The 19,752-nt window shown below is 30.9% G+C and overlaps 1 protein-coding gene across 4 annotated transcripts in view; it reads right to left on the reverse strand.

Moving 5' to 3' along the window:
- Positions 1 to 17,904, reverse strand: part of LOC132731646 (serine/threonine-protein kinase 33-like) — a 36,352-nt gene extending 18,448 nt beyond the window's left edge. For 2 of the 4 annotated variants that reach the window (XM_060717859.1, XM_060717860.1), the window contains exon 1: positions 17,566 to 17,904. The gene's annotated coding sequence lies outside the window, so the exon portion shown is untranslated. Of the gene's footprint in view, positions 1 to 6,009; positions 6,171 to 17,565 lie in introns of those variants that run through there. The other 2 variants (XM_060717862.1, XM_060717861.1) reach the window with 2 other exon arrangements.
- Between the last annotated feature and the right edge of the window lie 1,848 nt (positions 17,905 to 19,752).

Raw genomic sequence — 19,752 nt, forward strand, 5'->3', positions numbered from 1 at the left:
GTCAATGAAAGAGTGTATTCATAGTGACATTACAAGTCAATGAAAGAGTATGTTCATAGTGACATTACAACTAAATGAAAGAGTATGTTCACCGTGGCATTACAACTAAATGAAGGAGTATGTTCACAGTGACATTACAACTTACTGAACAGTACTTATGTTCATAGTAGCATGATACAAACTCACTGAAGAAGTAAACTCACAGTCACATTATAACTCAATGAAAGTGTATGTTCACAGTGACAATACAACTCATTTAACAAGTATGTTCAAAATGACACTGTTTAAGGTAACATTACAACTAAATGAAGGAGTATGTTCACAGTGGAATTACAACTAAATGAAGGAGTATGCTCACAGTGGCATTACAACTAAATGAAGGAGAATGTTCACAGTGGCATTACAACTAAATGAAGGAGTATGTTCACAGTGGCATTACAACTAAATGAAGGAGTATGCTCACAGTGGCATTCCAACTAAATGAAGGAGTATGTTCACAGTGGCATTACAACTAAATAAAGGAATTTGTTCACAGTGGCATTACAACTAAATGAAGGAGTATGCTCACAGTGGCATTACATCTAAATGAAGGAGTATGTTCACAGTGGCATTACAACTAAATGAAGGAGTATGTTCACCGTGGCATTACAACTAAATTAAGGAGAATGTTCACCGTGGCATTACAACTAAATGAAGGAGTATGTTCACAGTGGCATTACAACTAAATGAAGGAATATGTTCACAGCTGCATAACAACTAAATGAAGGTATATGTTCACAGTGGCATTACAACTAAATGAAGGAATATGTTCACAGCTGCATAACAACTAAATGAAGGAGTATGTTCACAGTGACATTACAACTAAATGAAGGAGTATGTTCACAGTGGCATTACAACTAAATGAAGGAATATGTTCACAGTGGGATTAAAACTCACTGAAAAATATGTTAGCATTGCCATTAAAGGTCAATGAAGATGTATGTTCACAGTGATATTACAACTCAAGCAACAAGTATGTTCATACAGTGATGTAACAACTCAATGGACAAGTGTGTTCATAGTGATTTTATAACTAACCGAAATAGCATGTTCACAGTGATATAAAAATTCACTGAAAGAATTTGTTTACAGGGACATTGCAACTCACTGGAGTAGTATGTTTGTGTTTGTGATTTAACAACTCAATGAAAAAGTATGTTCATAGTAACATTATAACTCAGTACAGAAGTATGTTCACATTGACATTACAACTTAATGAAAGATTATGTTCACACTGATATAACAACCTCAATGAAAGATTATTTTTAAAGTGACATTCAATTTCATTAAAAAAGTATGTTCACAATGAAAGAGAATATTCATAAATAAATTGCAACACTGTGACATTATTTATATCTCAACTTGTCCACAGTGACAGCAATAATTTGGTAGAAGTCAAAATATTTGCTATGAAAAGAAATTATACTTCAACTTCAATTTGTTTGACCTTTCTCATCAAAGTATTTCAAGACATTAATTGACAAAATTATGCCACCTGCCTACATTGGACATATAGCCAATTAAGGCGTTTATTCTGTAATTTTAGAAATATTAACAATACAATTTACTACAAAATTACACTAAAATATAAATCTCAAGCTTTTTGGCCTGTAATCAACAGAAAATCTTATTTATTAGTAACTATTAATTCAAAAAAAGCTATTCAACTTTAACTATACTGAACATAATAACCACATTTCAAAAATATCAAAAGATCATTGATATGTATTTAATAGAGAAGACATTTACCTTCTGCCAAGGATTTACAATGCCAATTTTTTCTTCTTCTTCAGAAAACCATACATTACTAAATTGAGCAATGAAAATAAGGTTTTCATTTTGTAGTTTTCAAGTGCTATGTCTAGGCCTAATATATTTTTAATTATGAAGAAGGAGGCTTAATAATAATTTGTTCAGTACAGAGTGAAATAATGGCAACAAGTAGTGAGTGCCACTGAGTGGTAAATCATAATTTGAGCAGCATTCTATTAAAGAAAACCAACCAATACTAGTAATTCAATGTTTTTGTCTGTGTAAATTTTTTCACACAAGTTTTTGTTACATATTGAAAAGCACTGATCATTGATTACTTCTTTTAATTGCTCTTTTAACCAAACAAATACCAGTAATTTTATTATGAAAACCAGTTTATACAAAAGCACCTTACAGTTCAACTGATCAACAGCTCGGTAACGAAGTAAACCCTTGCACTGATAAGCAGTTTTCTTGTCACAAATAATGAAATGCAATTTAAAAGATAAAAATTTCCTTTCATTATGTTCAATACCTGATTATATGAATGCCTTTCATTTCATGATCAAGCTTTCAAGTGCAGGAGGTATTTGTTTAAGCATGGGCCCAACAGTTTGTATATTTATCTTTACTTATCAAAAATGCATTAAGAACCATATATCCTGGCTAAAAAACATGCAGTTAAATGCTTGTCTGAATTCTTTTGGTGGTGTGATATCAATGGTACTGCAAGGCGATTATTTGCATGTTAAACAATAATTGATCAGTATATAATAATGGATCAGTAGATAATATACAACAACCGTAGCCTTCTATTTGATAACAAGAGATTCAATAGCGGGGGAAAAAACGGAGAAAGCAGTACTAAGGTTTGATTATAATATCAATAACATCAACAACAACCCTTTATCCACTAAATTTGATTTTAGATCTCTACATTGTTATGCAGATGAATAATTTCTGTACCTGAAAAAAGCTTAACAATTACTGGAATATTTCAGTTGAAATTTTGAGTTAAACCCTCTTAGGAGTTATAGAAATTACCTATCTGTTTAATTCGTCTAAATAATGAGACAACATGTTATAGATGTCTACTGTTTCTTTCAGTCAACTATAAACAAAGCTCTCAACAGTTTTGATTACATGATTGTGCGGGATACTATACTTAGAGAACTGACATGATGTGGTATTGTAGGACTATTATCATCATACACACTGCCTATGAGAAGAAGGCTATTTAAGTGCACTGCACTTTATTTACTGCTGTTTTGTAGTGCATACTATCTGTAAATAAATCACATATTCTACAATATCTGTCATACTGCACTGAAAACAAAGCAATATGTTCATATTATACAACATTTTCCAAGTTCAAAACTTTAAAGGAACCTCCTCAATTTTTCAGAGCAAAGAAATTTACAACCAACTAAATTAATGTTAACTGTTTTTTCAATTACTGTTACACTTTAAAGGTATGTCCGAGCTTAAGGAATTTAGAAGTTATTTTAATATAAATACTAGTGCCTCTGAAGTTTAGAATATAAAACTTAATGATTTCTTTCTTTCTTTCTTTTATGATATATTTAGCCATCATAAAAATATATGTAAGGTATACATTCCTAAAATTTCAAAAAAATCAAAATCATGATTAATTATGTACTAGCCAGAGTTAAAATGTTTTTAAAAATTATTTGAAAAAAAAATTGGACATACCCCTTTAACGACTGCCTTGTATTAAACAATGTACACTATGTTTGTATTTTTTCTCATGATTAACTTTACTAGTAATCACTATGATCTACCAACTTTAATCATCCAAATGATTTGTAAGATAGATCTGAACAAAAGCCATATACAAGATCTTGCACCGATTTCAAACCGTTCATTGTGTGTGCTTCACCTCTCAACTTCATTATTCTGTGTGTAATAACTTTAATTATGAGACAATAATAAGGGGTATGATAAGAAGCTTTTTGAACTGGTTAAATGTGTGACATCAAAGGTAACGGAAGATTTATATTAGCTGACGTAACAACAGGTCACTAGGACATTTTTTTTTTTATAATGGAGCAATAGGCTTACAAACCATCAAAATATTGTAAATCATACAATATATTTTTTATTTTGTTAACTAATTATTAACATGCAATAAAAGTTAAACAACTTGAAACAGCACTACAGTAAATTTTATATCTGAAGGCTACCATAATTTTACACTCTAGAAAGTTATATGGCCAAATACAGCCAAACACTAACTGATATAACTTTTTTTTTTGTCTGTTATCTTCTTAAATAATAATGGTTTGCCACAGTGCTTTTTTAGACTAAGAAATTGTTGAACAAAACAAGGTAAATACATTAGAACCTGGAATACAGTTATGAATGAGTGAAGAAGACTCTAATGAATAATTTAAAACTCTAATATTGTGGAGACAGAGCAGCCACTTTCAGTCAACCAACTTTTCTAGTCAAATCAGTAAAAATCCATTCTAGAGTTATGGGTTTTGGATACTGACCTGTGCTAGTACTGTAATTATTTTGAACTTGGCCAACATGGGATTTTCCAAGATAATCCCCCATGCACAAACTTTTACTGTTATAGCTTTATGGTGCACTTTTGTTTACAACAGATATCAAAGTTGCAGCAAAAGTTTGTTTGTAACCCCAGACTAGCTGGGAAAAATCAAAATATTATTATTTCTAGAGTAAGACTATCATGATTCCAATGGTATTTGTGAAGTTTTAAGTGATTATCTTAGGTACTGACATAGACATTTAAAGCAAATATTAATCAAGTCACAGTTACACTAATAATGGCACTTAAGTTTGAGTAAGATCATAGCCCATGACTGCCCTTTACAATATGTTGTGAAGTACCCTGCTTAATACCAAATTCTATTTGATATCATTTTGTTCTTCTTCTTCATAAAGTTTGCTTTTTAAAGTCAGAACCACTATGTAGCAAAAGAAGCTATTGAAATAGAATGAGATATTTGCTAATTAATGAAATATGGCATGTTCTGCCCTTAAACCATTCCACCTAGCAATAAGGTAAGCATTTTCTACAAATAGAACAGGTAACCATTATCTTCTTTCTGATAATAATCCTTCAGCCATTTTTGTTTGTCAAATTACCTTCATTCAAATATTTGAATTTAAAGGATTTACAAATATTTGTATTTCTTTTTTGTCTTTTGAAACAACCTGCTTCAATGATTAAGTATGTCTGAACATTGGTCTATCCATGGAATATTTGTGTGTATCACTCACAGGTAGTATCAAGCACGCCTTGAGTGGAAATACTTCAAACTTGTTGTCCTCTTAAACCAAATCACATTTTAACATCATTAATAACTTTCTGTAAACATTGACAATTGTCAATTTCATCCTAGCAAGGTCAACCATCTTTGTACACTTTGTAGTTCTATACATTGTTTCCTTTTTTCTTATGAAAAGATTTACATGTATTTTAACATTCACTGGTATCTAAATGCTATTACTTTATGAGGTTTGTTTTGAAAATGAAATATTTTTTAAATTAAAAGAATTTAGAACTTTATTTTATCCTTTTTCCTTCAAAAGAAAAAACTCTTGCCCTTTTACCCTGTAACATCAATTTGATTGTAAAACGTGTTTACATTTGAAAATCTAGTTATTTACCTTGCGAACTGAAAACTTCCCCTTTCTACACTTCATAAATTTTGTTAAAAGGTTTTATTGTCACTTTCCAGATTTGAAAAACTTTCATTATCTGGTAACTTTATAACAGCTTATACTAAATGACTGAAAGTATGAAATTGACAAATGCTAAATTACTTAATGCATTAAAATGTTTCAATTAACCTCCTACATAAATTCACATCATCAATAGATTGACTGTTGTACAACTATCCTGGTAACAATTATTGAGCTACAAAATTAGTTAAATACAATACACTACCACTCCTTCTCTTTGCCAACAGTATAAACTAATTCAGTTGACTTTTTAATTAAAATCAAACAATAAAGGACTTATTGTGTCCAAATATTTAATTCATTTGTTATTTCTTTCATTCCTCTATTTCTTTTATTAATAATACTGGTAAATACAAGATCAATCTGTTGAATTAAACATTTGTAATACACCCACATTTTATAATTGTAAAGAAAAATTCTATAAAAAAATAAATAAAAACATTTATATTAAGAACATAAATAAAATATAAAATCAAAGTGTACCTAAGATCAAATTAATCCAAATTTTGTATTCATAAATCATCCAGTAACTGATTGAGATATTGCAATAAATTCAAGTTTTCCTACTTCATCTTTGAACAACTAAATTTAAACAGTTATGCTAGTTAGTATTTCATGTGCACAAAGAACGGTTTAAGTTAATCAGGTCAGTGTATTGACATTTTGGAAACCTAAATACAGAAGATCTTTTATAACGATAACACATCTACAAATAAGTCATTTTAGTTCGCCTATTTTTATGGGAGATATTTATAATATAATCCTCAACTACAAATTAAATTTAATAGCGATCTATCGTTTGACGATAAACTGGCAATTTCTAACTACCGTTATACTTGGTATTGTTCAAATATTGTATGATAGTGCAATGTAATCAAATTAAATTGACAAGACAACCTATTGACTTACAATACTGTTTAAAGCAATTTTAACAAAGCAAACGTAACATTAATGATCATTTTAATTGCTTCATTTAGACCTTTTCATGCTTCATCTATGAATTGTTTAAACCATGTCAATTTAAGAGATTTTCACTTAAGAGTGAAAATGGGGGTGGAGGAACTGACAGAAAATAGTGAAGTCAGACAGTGCAGCTTGCCTGACTGGTGTAAGCTGGTGGCCCGAACCTTTTATAGTCAATACAAGAATTCAGAAGGTACAAGAACTGAACAATTATTTAATTAATTTCGCATATCAAATACATTTCATATAGTGTCATACACAATGACATTATTAAGATGTTTCAGTACATTCATCTTCATTATATTTTAACTTTAACATTTACATACTTCAATACCTGGGAACTTAGCACTATCTGGGCACTTTTTGTAATCTGACAATATCTGTGCAAAGTTTCTTATAGTATGATTATGTAAGCAATGTGATCAAAACTTATTTTACCTTGTAGTGAATGAAACTTAAGATAGTCAAGTTAAACAATAGTTTGGATATGAAATTATTAAGGCAGTAATCATTTAAAAAGTCACACCCGTTTCTTAACCGTTTACCTCATATATATACGCGAAACAACAACGCACTTTCGACACCCCCCCTCTGTTTGGCCTCAAATAGTGAAAAAATGTCCTATTTGGGCCCCAAACATGTTTTCGTTTGAGAAATGTTGCTTAAAAAATTGAGCAAATTTTCGGCGCCGTTCCCCATCCAAAAGATACATCAGGGGGTTGCCAGAAGGGGGATGTGCCCCCTTCTGTTTGGGGGGTTTGAAGGGGGGGGGCGGTAGTCCCCCTCATAGCCAAGAAAATTTTTGACTTGTGAGAGGCTAAAAATGACCCCAGGTTGATCATAAGGTAACGTGTAAAAAACGCTGAAAAGCCTTTGACTCTATTTCAATCCCTTGAGAAGTTGCAGCACTTTGAAATAAATTTTGATGGAAAAAATCAAGGCAAAATAGTGATTTTTAGCAATTTTGAGATGTCCCCTCATTGCCATGGTAACAGGAAATTTAAGACTGAGCATGTCGTTACAAAGGCAATGGTCCAGTCAACATTTGTGCCAAGTTTGATTAGTATTGACACATTTTTCATAGTTTCAATTAGCAGTTTGAACTTGTAACAGGAGGCTTTTCAATGAAAACGGCCATTTTTCACAATATGCTCATGAGGGAAAGGGTTAAATCATATAAATGTTCCCTATATATTTTCTAATTATTAACTTCTCTTATAAGACCATTACATAACCTCAGTCACAAATATAAATCCCATGTCAATGATAGATTAAAAATGTATTAAAGTTTGTATTCTTTGTCAATAGTTGAAAATAAGTGCCCAATATTTATAATAAAATTACGATTAAAATAAGGGATAGTACATTATAAACAGATATAAAACTTTGATATGCAATACTCTTAAAGTATTTAACAGAAACGTGCAAAAATATTGACATATCTTTTATTAAAGGTGAATGATTTCAAATGAATGTTTATGCATGATTTCTTGAATTAAACAGATAACTGGCTATACAATAGAACAGATCACTTGGAAAGAAAACATCATATTGTGAAGATATTTAAACTGGGGAGATGAGTGTTGAGGACAGGTCAATCTAAATGAACCATGAAAATCATTTTGTACAAAATTCTTTCAGTCTGATCAGTATCTATATTGCTCAATAAGTTTAAACATATCTATATAAATCTAATTATGGCTTACTTGAACCAATGGTGAGTCTGCTACCATCAAAATAATAAACTGGTGTCATAATTATAAAGAATCCTGAATGTGACACAATTAGGGCTTGAACTTATGATCCCTGGGTTGAGAGGCAGACACCATAATCACAGACTACTGCACCCCCCGACCTTCTCATAATAACTGAAATTAACCATGGACTGTTCTGAATTCACAAACTTTTGCAGGCATATTGAAGGTAAAAAGGATACACTAAATATATTTCGTTGATTTCTTTTTGGTGAGCACTTAAGTCATACCATCACTGTTTAGGTCATATGCCAACTTTTCAAGGTCATATGCCAACTTTTCAGCTTTATTGGTGGAAGAAGACCACAACATTTCGTAATAAATGTAAAAATATCATCGATTTGCAACATAAATGTATTAACAGTAGACAAGAGCTAGTTCATATCACTTGATGTATGGTAAATAAGAATAACTGGCTTATGGTAACTATTTTTTTTCTCAATTATCACTTTTTATAAACTCAAACTTAAGTGTAGATGCCAAATTTAAATAATAGTTTTCTAATACTGCAAAACTTGTCACTATAACAATTTATTTACTAAAGAAAGGAGAAAAGAAGGGGTAGAAAAAATTCAAAATCAATTCATACTGATAAACATATATTACAGAGATAAAAAGAAATGGGCCTAGACTTTATCAATGTTAGAAACTTTATTTCCTGATACATGGTTGGCTTTGCTGAATAAAACAAGTACCTTGACCCTATAAATAATGTCTTGAGCAATTATCTCTTGAATGTGACATAGTCAATGCCATTATAAATGTCAATAATTTAAATATTTTACCATAATTATGATGATTTTGTACCAGTATTACCAGCAGATAGTTGATCTGTTCCAATAAGTATATCAATATCTAATCAACTTAAGACCTTCACTCCAAACTACCTGTTAATGAGGCACTTGAAAAAATACTGTGTGCCCTTTCTTCATAGTTTAAAATCTTCTACATACAGTATATTTCAAGTGGCTTTTAGATATAAAAGTCACAATTTTTTGTCACAATTTTTTTTCAACTGATGTGTAATTAAGTTTCAGTTAACAGACTCAAAAAATGTTCATATAGCCTAAAAGCTTTTCTCAAAATTGAGCTTAAATAATGTTAAAAACTAAATGAACAAATAAAATAAAACAACACTGTATAACTAGGATTGTACTTGTCAGAATCTATCCCTGTTGTCAGTCTGAATTTAAAATGTTACCGTCCATTTTATTTATTCTACAAATAGTGAACCTATTAGTAATTCATTATGTCAATATTTAATATCTCTATTTAATGAATTGATTGTTTCATTAAAGAAAATAAATAACTGTTGAACATTCATATAGATTAAATATTAGTATAAAATGGATTTCATGTCAAGAATTGTTGTTAATTGTTTAAAGACTCGGCTCTTTGTGCTAATTAGCCCATGTAATTCTGTATAAATACACACTCATAGTTCAAATAGAAAGGGGCCTCCGTGGCCGAGTGGTTAAGGTCGCTGACTTGAGATCACAGGTCCCTCACCGCTGTAGGATCGATCCTCACTCGGGTCGAATTCTTTCATGTGATGAAGCCATCCAGCTGGCTTACGGAAGGTCGGTGGTTCTACCCAGGTGCCCGCTCGTGCCTGAAATAATGCCCGGAGGGGCACCTGGGGTCTTCCTCCACCAATAAAGCTGGAAAAAAATCAACGAAAAAATCTCGGCGGGACGCTCTAGGATGGCCCGACTTGAGTGTACGGTCGCCCATATGGGCTTTCCGGCGGCGACCTTAAATAAACGTAATAAAAAAAAAAAAAAAAAAATAAAAAAAAATAAAATGTTTATAAATGTTAAATCCAAATAAAACAGAACATATTTAAGAAAGATAAAGAAATTCTGAGACCATTTATGTTAAAAAAAGCTACACTGAGATCAAAAAGCCTAAAAAAAATCAAGTGATGCAATTAAAAAGGAAAAAATCTGCAATTTAAAATTGATTTTTTTCACTATTTTCAGCCTGGTTTGCACACAATTATTTTTTTTGTAATTTTGCAGGATAAAAATAATTAATCTGGGAAAATGCAGAGGGCGAATAATTTGAAATTTTATCGAAGAGTACAATATTCTTGAAGAAATATTTACAGTCCCTTCAAGTCAAAAAACCTCAGTGGAGCCCTTTTCAGTATTAAGAAATAACAAAATCAATCAATATTGATAACTTGCAAAGATTTGTGAACATACATGTATATATATGACAACATGTACTTATTGATACAGAGATGTTATCGACACCAATGTATGCCATAATTAACACACCATGTATTGTAGAACTGGCATGTAATTTGCCATTTAGCAATAAAGAAGATATTAATAAGAAATTAAATAATGGAACTTTTTCTATCTGCTCTAAATAGGATTCAAGAGATTTTCAATAAGCTTACATAGCTTCCAACACAATCAAAATATAACAAATTCCTATAAACTAAAATAAACTAATAAACTAACAAAATTAAGTTCAGTTTTTAACCATAGGGCCCAGTGTAACAAGGATATAAAAATGATAGTTCTTTGCTTCTAGCCCAATAAAAATGCAAAGAGATAATTTTGTAATACTTAAGTTTAAAATATCATGTCTAGACCAATGATAAACATAATCTTATCTATGAATGATTATCACATACTACAGCTATCAGACTGATCAAAAGAACCTTTGATTTGCAAATGAACATTAAAAATCTATATTGTTTAAATATATATTAAATAAACGTTATGAAAAAGATATAAAAAAAATTCAATAATTGTTTTAAACATCTTTAAAAGAAATGAAATCACTGTTACCTGAATTACTGATGAAAAAAGGTCAATTGGTGCTATAGAATAATGTTAAGCTACATCAATATTGCATTCTTTTTACCAACCTTCACCATGCAAAATATCTTAAACAGATGTGTCCATCTTTTAATCTGGACAAAACCTCTATGTATCATTATTGTGGAAAATTTCAAAATATGTACTAATTGAAAAACAAAGTGCAGACCATGATCAGATGTGACTCAGCAGTGCTAGATGAGTCTGCAGTAGTTGCACGAGTAGAATCAGTAGCTACCATCAGGCTAGTGGTTTAAAATACCCTTAGTTTTATGTACAAAAGTTTTTTTAAAAGGTTCTTAGTGACATTCCATATTAATCATCTTCTAACACTCTACCGGTATGTACAATAACAAAGATATCTTTCTTTGAACTTGTTCACGCAGTTATGAATGTTTTGGCCATTATAACTGTTAATGCTTTTATGTTTTAAAGACAACATATTCAAAAATAGTTTTACAATGAAAGTCTTCAAAAAGCTAAATTCATTTACAAATTTTATGCCGACCAAAGTACTTTAAAGTTGTGTTGAATAGAATTAATCATATAACAATGTCAAATATTTTCATTCCAACTTAACCAGTATCATTCCTTCAGATAAATGCTCTAAAATATTCAAGTTTTTTTATGTACATTGATCTTTTACAACTATCCATTTCATAAGCACTGTATTGTGCCAGTTATTCAATATTTAGACACTGAACTTTGTGATCTACTTTTTTTACTAATTACAGTGTTACTCATGCATACATTAAAAAGTAAACATACTTGCTAAAATAAGACTTTCAGATGACAGATCTACTTGTGAACAAATATTGTAAATTTAACATAAGATTGTTAAAACTTTTTGATAGTTCATATAACAATAAGAACAGTAAATATTTGTAGATCTTTACACATTCTTAACTACCGACCAAATATGTTCTAGCGCCTGTTTAAATATCTCCAAACAGTAGCTAACTTCATTTGAAGAAAAAAAACAACCAACAGTTAAATATGTTTATAAAAGGACTACAAGCAAACACAACCATTTAAATGAACTCCCAGAATAAAACAGAGGTACAAAAACTTAAAAACATACAATTTGAATTTTTTTACATAGATCAACTGGGAAAGATATGTAAAAGTTCACAAAGAAATATACTCAGAATTAAATTGAAAATCACAATTTTTTCAATTCTAGACTTTTTTAATTCTAAGCCTGATCTGAGTTAAACCATCAATGAATCTTTACACAATCATTTGTGTGGCAGAGTGGTTAATGCATCGGACTAGTAATCTCAGGATGGCTGGCCACAAGGGTTCAAACCTCGTCAGTGGCAAGACGTTGTTGTTTCCTTGAGCAAGAAACATTACATTCATGTACATCACATTCTGGATATCTTGAATGCTTTCTCCTTAATTTGACCAAAACTTTGAGTGAAAAACATGAAAGTGGTATAAAAGTAGCCAAGTACAGTACATTGTAACCATTCCCATAAGGTATGATTCATGGTACAACAAAACACCCATACGGCACAGTACAGCAATTTGAACCATTTTCGAGGGGAGAAATTAAAACTGCAAATGAATATTAATCTGCTTCAATTAGTTTTAAGTCCGAAATATAGAAGCATTTTGGATTTTAGACGGAAAGAGAACGGGAAAAAAGTTCTTTGACTGTTACTACAATATGCTGATTTTTCCAACTTATTGTTCTTTTTAGGGGTTTAGTAAGAACTGACCATCAGCTGAGGGGTCTTTTTCGAAAACTTATTGGTCAGCTGAAATTCGTGAAAATTTTTTAATATGTTACATGGACACTTTTGCAAATATTTTTCACAGCTTTAGAAAATGTTAAAGCTTTTATTTTAACTATCAAAATGTCCAAAGAAGACAAGAGACATTGGCCAGGTCATTCAAGAACATACTGCATTGTTCAATGCAAAGGACTCATTTGATAAATACTTGGTAAATATGAAATATTGTGGAAATTACAGTTAAATTAAAGTTGTTTCAATTAATTTAAAGCATTACATAATATTACTGTGTGAAGTTACAACGTTTAAATGGATAACAGACAATACATATTGTGATACGTATTGTATCATGGATCCAGTGTACTGCGATACGTATTGTATCGTTAGGTGAGCATAGCATTACACCCTTAAAGTATAGCATGCCAGAAAATCTACCCTTGTAGTAATATTTCAAAACTTATCTTTCTTTGATTACTTAGTTCATTAAAAATAGTTAAAAGCAACCAAAAAATCACTTTAAAATATTTGTATTTTGACAATTTTTGCTTTAAAAAAAAGACTTTTCTTCTAATCAGCTACCTTCTTCAATGATACTATGGAATTGTTTCGTCCTTGTATTTTCTAGTACAACTTCATCCGGATATTTTCTAGTACCACATCATGGTATAGGACATATGAGCCGCGTCATGACAAAACCAACATAGTGCGTTTGCGACCAGCATGGATCCAGACCTGCCTGCGCATCCGTGCAGTCTGATCAGGATTCATGCTGTTCGCTATCAGTTTCTCTACATGCTATAGGGTTTGTAAGCCAACATCATGGATCCTGATCAGACTGTACAGGCAGGTCTGGATCCATGCTGGTCACAAACGCACTATGTTGGTTTTGTCATGATGCGGCTCATATTACAATGTATCTATGAAAGTTATACTTTTTGTCCATTAAGTAAACAAGGGAAAATAAGGAAATTTATATAAATAATAAACAGATTAAACTGGTAAAAGATTTTAACAGTCCCTTTGTAAAATTTCTATTTGAATGGTCTTTACATGATGTTATTACAGTGTATCAATGTAATTTTTATATCAGCATTAATTAAAGAGTTAAACAGTTTGCTTATAGATCGATCAGCAGTTATTTGAACTCAAACATAAGATCCAGGGCTTTTATATAGAATAGACAGAAGTGACTTCCCCCTCAGCTGCCATTAGGGATAAGTTTGAAGACATTGGAAGAAGTAAAAGGGTGCTAGGCACATTGATTTGATATAAAAAAAACAACATGTTTTATCTATTTCCTTATACAAAGTAAAATAATTAATATTCATATTTTAATAATATAAAAGATATTCATAACAGTATAAAAAATGCAAATTTTTTTATTTTATTTTTAGTAATATTTTTTTATTAAATGAGTGTATTATTGCATGAATTATTACATATAAAGTAAATGGGCTATAATCAAGCTGTGAACGCAGATGGTCTCTCTTTTTAACCATAGACGAAAAATGTAATAGGTCTTCAAAAAAGTGCAAGTTATTTTCCTTTTTTTAATCAGGTTTTTTATACAGAATAGATATTGATTTCATGAGTACAACAGATGAATCATACATTCTTCTGTCACATTTTAACGGGTATTTAAATAATACAGTTTAAATGAAACTACAGACCGTTATCTGTATTTGTGCGACTGCTATTCAAAGAATATCAAAGAAGCCGCCGACTTTTAACTAGATGTGCACATAACTGTACTGCCATTTACTGCTAAGTGCTCCTGTTGAGTGTTAACTTATATGCATGTAAATTCAATGTAATTTTGTGTATAGTAACTGTCAAATATGGTAAAACCAATTCAAGGTGTAAACTTTTTAACTCACTGATTAAAAAAAGGCAGGTGTCATTAAAAGTTATGCTCAATTAATTGTAATGTTTACATCGGAGAATGACAGAGGCACTATGTCCAATGGAGCTGCATATCATGCCACATGAATGAGTAAATTAGCAGCAGTAACTGTGTAACACCAATTAAGATTTTACTTGGTGAATATCCGAAATTTTAGGTGACTTACTCCTTCAAATCATCCAGTTGCTCAAGCCCTGAGATCACTTCCATAGTTGTAAGTTGCCTCATTATAATTATAATGTCCCAGATGTAAGAAATCTGAAGCTAAATGTCAGTATTCAAATGTAAGAACTGAAGTATGTCATCAGAATTTGAAAAACAGTATGCACAAGATTTATTATTTAATTGCAACAAATTAAAGTTCATCAGTTCTTACAGGAAAAGTTAACATCGAAATTGTCAACTACCCAACAATTGATTTTCAGTTTCTTGATCTGACTTTCTGTTCTATATTCTTAGTGTACTTTCAAAGAATGTCGTAGAGCACTCGTTAAACACATAATGAGGTATGATACAAGTGCTCCACATTAATGTTGTTGGCGTTATTCTCATCCCGGGCACTACATGTACTAGGCATTACCTACCAGTGATTTTTCTCACTTAATTGGGAAGAGGCCTTAGCCTCTTGATTTTGGGAAAAATTTTCTCTAAAATTGCTGATTTGGGAAGTAAAAACCCTGGTTTAAGTTCATATTTTTGGGAAAACTGCATGATTTTAAAGAAAATTTCAATTGGGAAGAGGCCTTTTTTCGGAGTCTGTTATATAAGTAGGAAAATCACTGCCTACCCATGTAAAAAGTACTCGTTGTTACCTAAAAATACTAAATGCCCCAGAGAATTAAACGCCCCATCTTTCTTGTTTTGGCCATACAGATAAAATTACAAGTCATTTTGCTTGACTTGGACATAATTTACTTGTTGTTGTTGCTTGGATTAAGAGCCTGGTTCATCAATTTTATGACATCACAAAATATATGCACAATGTTCAAAATAGTTGATTTTAGCTAGAATTTTAGAAAAAAAATTGTTTAACTGTACTGCTATTAACGCCCTATGGTTACACTTTTAAACATATTCCTTTCGATTTTCATTTGTAAACATTTATGATATTTTTTACCATTTAAACGAAGTGACTACGTAGTGTATGTTGTCTTATCAAAATATCCTAGTTATTACCTATAATTTAATAATAATTATGAATTCTATCAATCCTTACTGAATTATTCCTTGTAAAATCAAGATGAGATAGAGTTTTCAAGGCTCTTAAAATAGCGTAGGTGTGTGAAAACTCCATAGCATACAGTTTTTTACTTTGGTTAAACACAGACAGTATGATGCTTCATTACTGAGAGAATAGCACACATGTTTACTTTACCCAACACTCTTGTTAAGTAAAATTGTCCACATAAATAGGTATGTGTCAGACCAATAGTGATGTTCAGCTTCTCCGATTGGCTTAATGCAGCATCACCAAGCAATGATCACTTGTGACTAAATACAGATTTGGTAAAGAAAATTTGTGCCAACTCCCTCCTGATGAGCCCTGAACATTTTATTTGTACATTTATTAAAAATGGAACATAAGTAATCATTTGGCAACTCAAATACCGGTTTAAGTATCATGAGTATTGTACATAGAAGTATCATGTAAATCAGTAGTCCAAATATTTAGAAGTTAACAGCAGATTTGAAGCTATTTTTTACATTATTCAAATTGGCTTTAATGTCTATTTAAAAAAGTCCATGGCAAAATGAAAAACAATAAACATGCACAATCATTCAAACTCCCATGTAAAATGTTACAAATAATGCTTTGTATTCATAATCCTATCACAAATGTGTATCTTCCTTTTCAAAAACAACACATATATTCAATTTTCAAACAACTTCCATATTGGTGTGTACTGAGTATAGCAGTGATTACAATTACCAAACTTTTTAGACAAAATTTTTACTGTGTGCTTCTGTCAGCGCCTTAGATCACAAGAGAAAAAAATGTGTTCAGACTAATTTTGTGTTATGTTTTACAAGCGACGTCACAGAGCAACCTGAAATTTTCAATATGTGGGGTCAACACAAAATGTCTTTCATGTGTCTTTTTAAATAAATGGATAATTTAACTACTTATTGTGAGTAATTTTTGCATATTTATACAGTGTTTGAGAAAAAACACTTCATTTTTTTATGCAATTAGTTGCTTTTGTGATAAATATTTATAACATTTAAGTTTTGATTTACTAGTAAAATCAAATTGACTCGAGAAGCCTGTCGATTTGTGCTTTAGGAAATTAGCCAGTTAAGGAAAAACTTTGCATATTCTAATAAACATAAAACTGTATAAAAAAAGAAATGCAATGTCTTTCAATGAAGGACTAGTAAATCGGGTGTGTGTGGGGAGGGGTTTTGCAATATTAACATGTACAAGTGTTTACGGGTAAAAACAGTTTTCGAGAGTGTTTGGGGTGTCAAGTAAATATCAAGGTACAGGAGGTCTACATCATGTGGTACTCTGGCTGCAGAGACGTTTAACTATCGTTGGGTGACCCGTTTTTATGCTGCCCAATTTCGATCCCATCTTTGTTTTGCGCTGTAAATGATATAAGCGACCACTTACGTCATTACCCTGCTACGCACTAGTAAACAGAGGTTATGTTCTATCGTTTGGTACAAATACATGTATGTGGAAAGAGATTCAAAGGTAAAATTTAGCAAATTATTTTTCTCTATCACTCAAGGATACTAAATTCTCTATCACTCAAGGATACTAAGTGACATGAGTGAAGGCAATTTTATCAAATCAAACATGGAAAAACAATATTTATCTTTGAAAAATAAAATTATCAAACCTGTTGAAACAAATCTTTTAATATCTACTGGCCACAACATCCATTTCATGTCAATAACTCTATAAACTAAAATAATTTGCACTTTCAACTTTGTCAACTCCACTAATCATTCTAACAAGACCCGACAGATTAAAAATATGAGATGTCAACAGTTTCTAAAAAAAGTTTTAACTACCACAACACGACTGGTTTATCTTTTTACTGAACAAATATGTATCTGATTGGGTAAATTAAATCCAAAGCTTCAAATTCATAAAACTGTAATCTTTGACATTCGTGTCTCCATAGGCGCTATCGGCTTCCAAGTATAACGCGCACCTTGTGTCGCGCAAGGAGGGTTCTATGATATTTTGATAAGCGGTGTATAATTTCTGACATGAAATTAATGTCAGTCTAGCAAGACTGTACTTTAGCTGGTATCCGGTATCCGGCAATAAAGTATATGGCATTACACAACTAAATTTTAATTTTCACCAGTGTTCAACTTACTATCCCACACATTGTATTTTAGGCGTTTTTTTTCTTCAAAAAAATGTTTCAAAAGTTAAAATTTCAGGACAGGCATGTACAAAAAAGAATCGTGTATGAACCTTATTTGGATGCTATTAAAGGTCCTGTTATTAAATCGTCTCTTAATTACTAAATTTCGAATTATTGCACATAGACTAGAAATTGAAACTGGAAGACATCGAAATATAACTGTCAATGGTAGAATTTGCAAATGTTGTCTTTTACATGATATTAAAACAGAAAAACACTTTATATTAAGATATTATCTTTATGATTTTGAAAGAAACTCTCTTAATTTCTCATATATCTGAAAAGGTACCAAACATTAAAACTCTAAAAAAAAGATGTCAGAACAGTTTGTATATGATGTTTAGTGAGAAATAATGATATAATTAATGCTGTAGCAAACTTTGTCTATAAACGTTTTTCATCTAGACTTGAATTTCTAAAAAATGTAACATCTTGTTGAACTTATATAATGGATCATTTGGATTACTTGTATTTACATTATTTTTTTTATTCACTTTGTCATTTACTATGATTTAGTTTCTTATTGTTACAAAGTCTTTTGCTAATTTTGTTCACTAATTATAATTAAGCTTTTATTATATAATGTCTTTTAGTTCTGTATATCTTGTACAATATCATTATTATGTGATTATAATGCCTGTCAAAGCCCATGATTGGAAATGAAATTTATTCTATTCTATTTTACAATTACATGGAACTAGATTATTAATACTTGTCTGGTCTGACAAAAAACAACATCTAAGTAAAGTATTTGCAATGTCTATCCTGCAATGATTTTAACAATGTTTTATTTTGAGAATATTGGCTTAAATTATAGACACCCCGTTAACTGGTTGCAAGCATATCATTTGGTTGTGGTTAGAACAATTGTGCGCTATGTAAGTTCTTTTTTTATCCTGCAATCAATTTCTTCACATTATATCTCATGAAATAAAAAGAGGAAAAAAAGAAGAACATATCTTCGTAATACGGTTGTAAACTGATATTTATATAGTAAGTTCTTCCTGCATCAAACTGTCCTGCTCGCTACATGTTAACGGGTGTGATAATATAGGTGTTTATATCTTTGTCAAGTGTAACAACAACCGTTTGGCCACAGTTACCTCATGGAAATTGAAAATTTTACTTCTGTGGTCCTATAAGGGGCCGACCAAATTAATTTTGAAAAAAGACAACTAAAAATACACGTATAGATCATGTTTCATTTAGATCATGAGCAAATGCTTAAAGCTATTTTTATTTCAGCTGAAGCTAAAATTGTCTTACTAGAAGCTGACCAAATTCAGTTGAGAAAACTTGATAGAAGACCATTTAAGAATGCTTCCAACTAATATTTGTAATAAACCATATAGTAATTCATGAGAAGAAGATGTTTAAAAGATATTTCTATTTCTAGCTTTTGCAGTTCCCAAACGGGGCCAATGTTATTTTTAGCAAATTTGACAGAGAACTATCTAAAATGCTATAGATGGTTCAGAAAGAAAATAGTTTAAGATTTTCTATTTTTATCCATGATGAACCTACAGGTTAAATTATATGACACCAATCGGTATATACTATAAGCATATGGTTGCTGGGCACCGTTCATTGAATGCCGCCCTTCACTGTTGATATATGATTAAAAAACAAAACAACAAAACACTGGCA

The sequence above is a fragment of the Ruditapes philippinarum genome, unplaced genomic scaffold, assembly GCF_026571515.1.
Source record: "Ruditapes philippinarum isolate M1 unplaced genomic scaffold, ASM2657151v2 ctg1059_1_1_1_1, whole genome shotgun sequence".
Taxonomy (NCBI): Eukaryota; Metazoa; Mollusca; class Bivalvia; order Venerida; family Veneridae; genus Ruditapes; species Ruditapes philippinarum.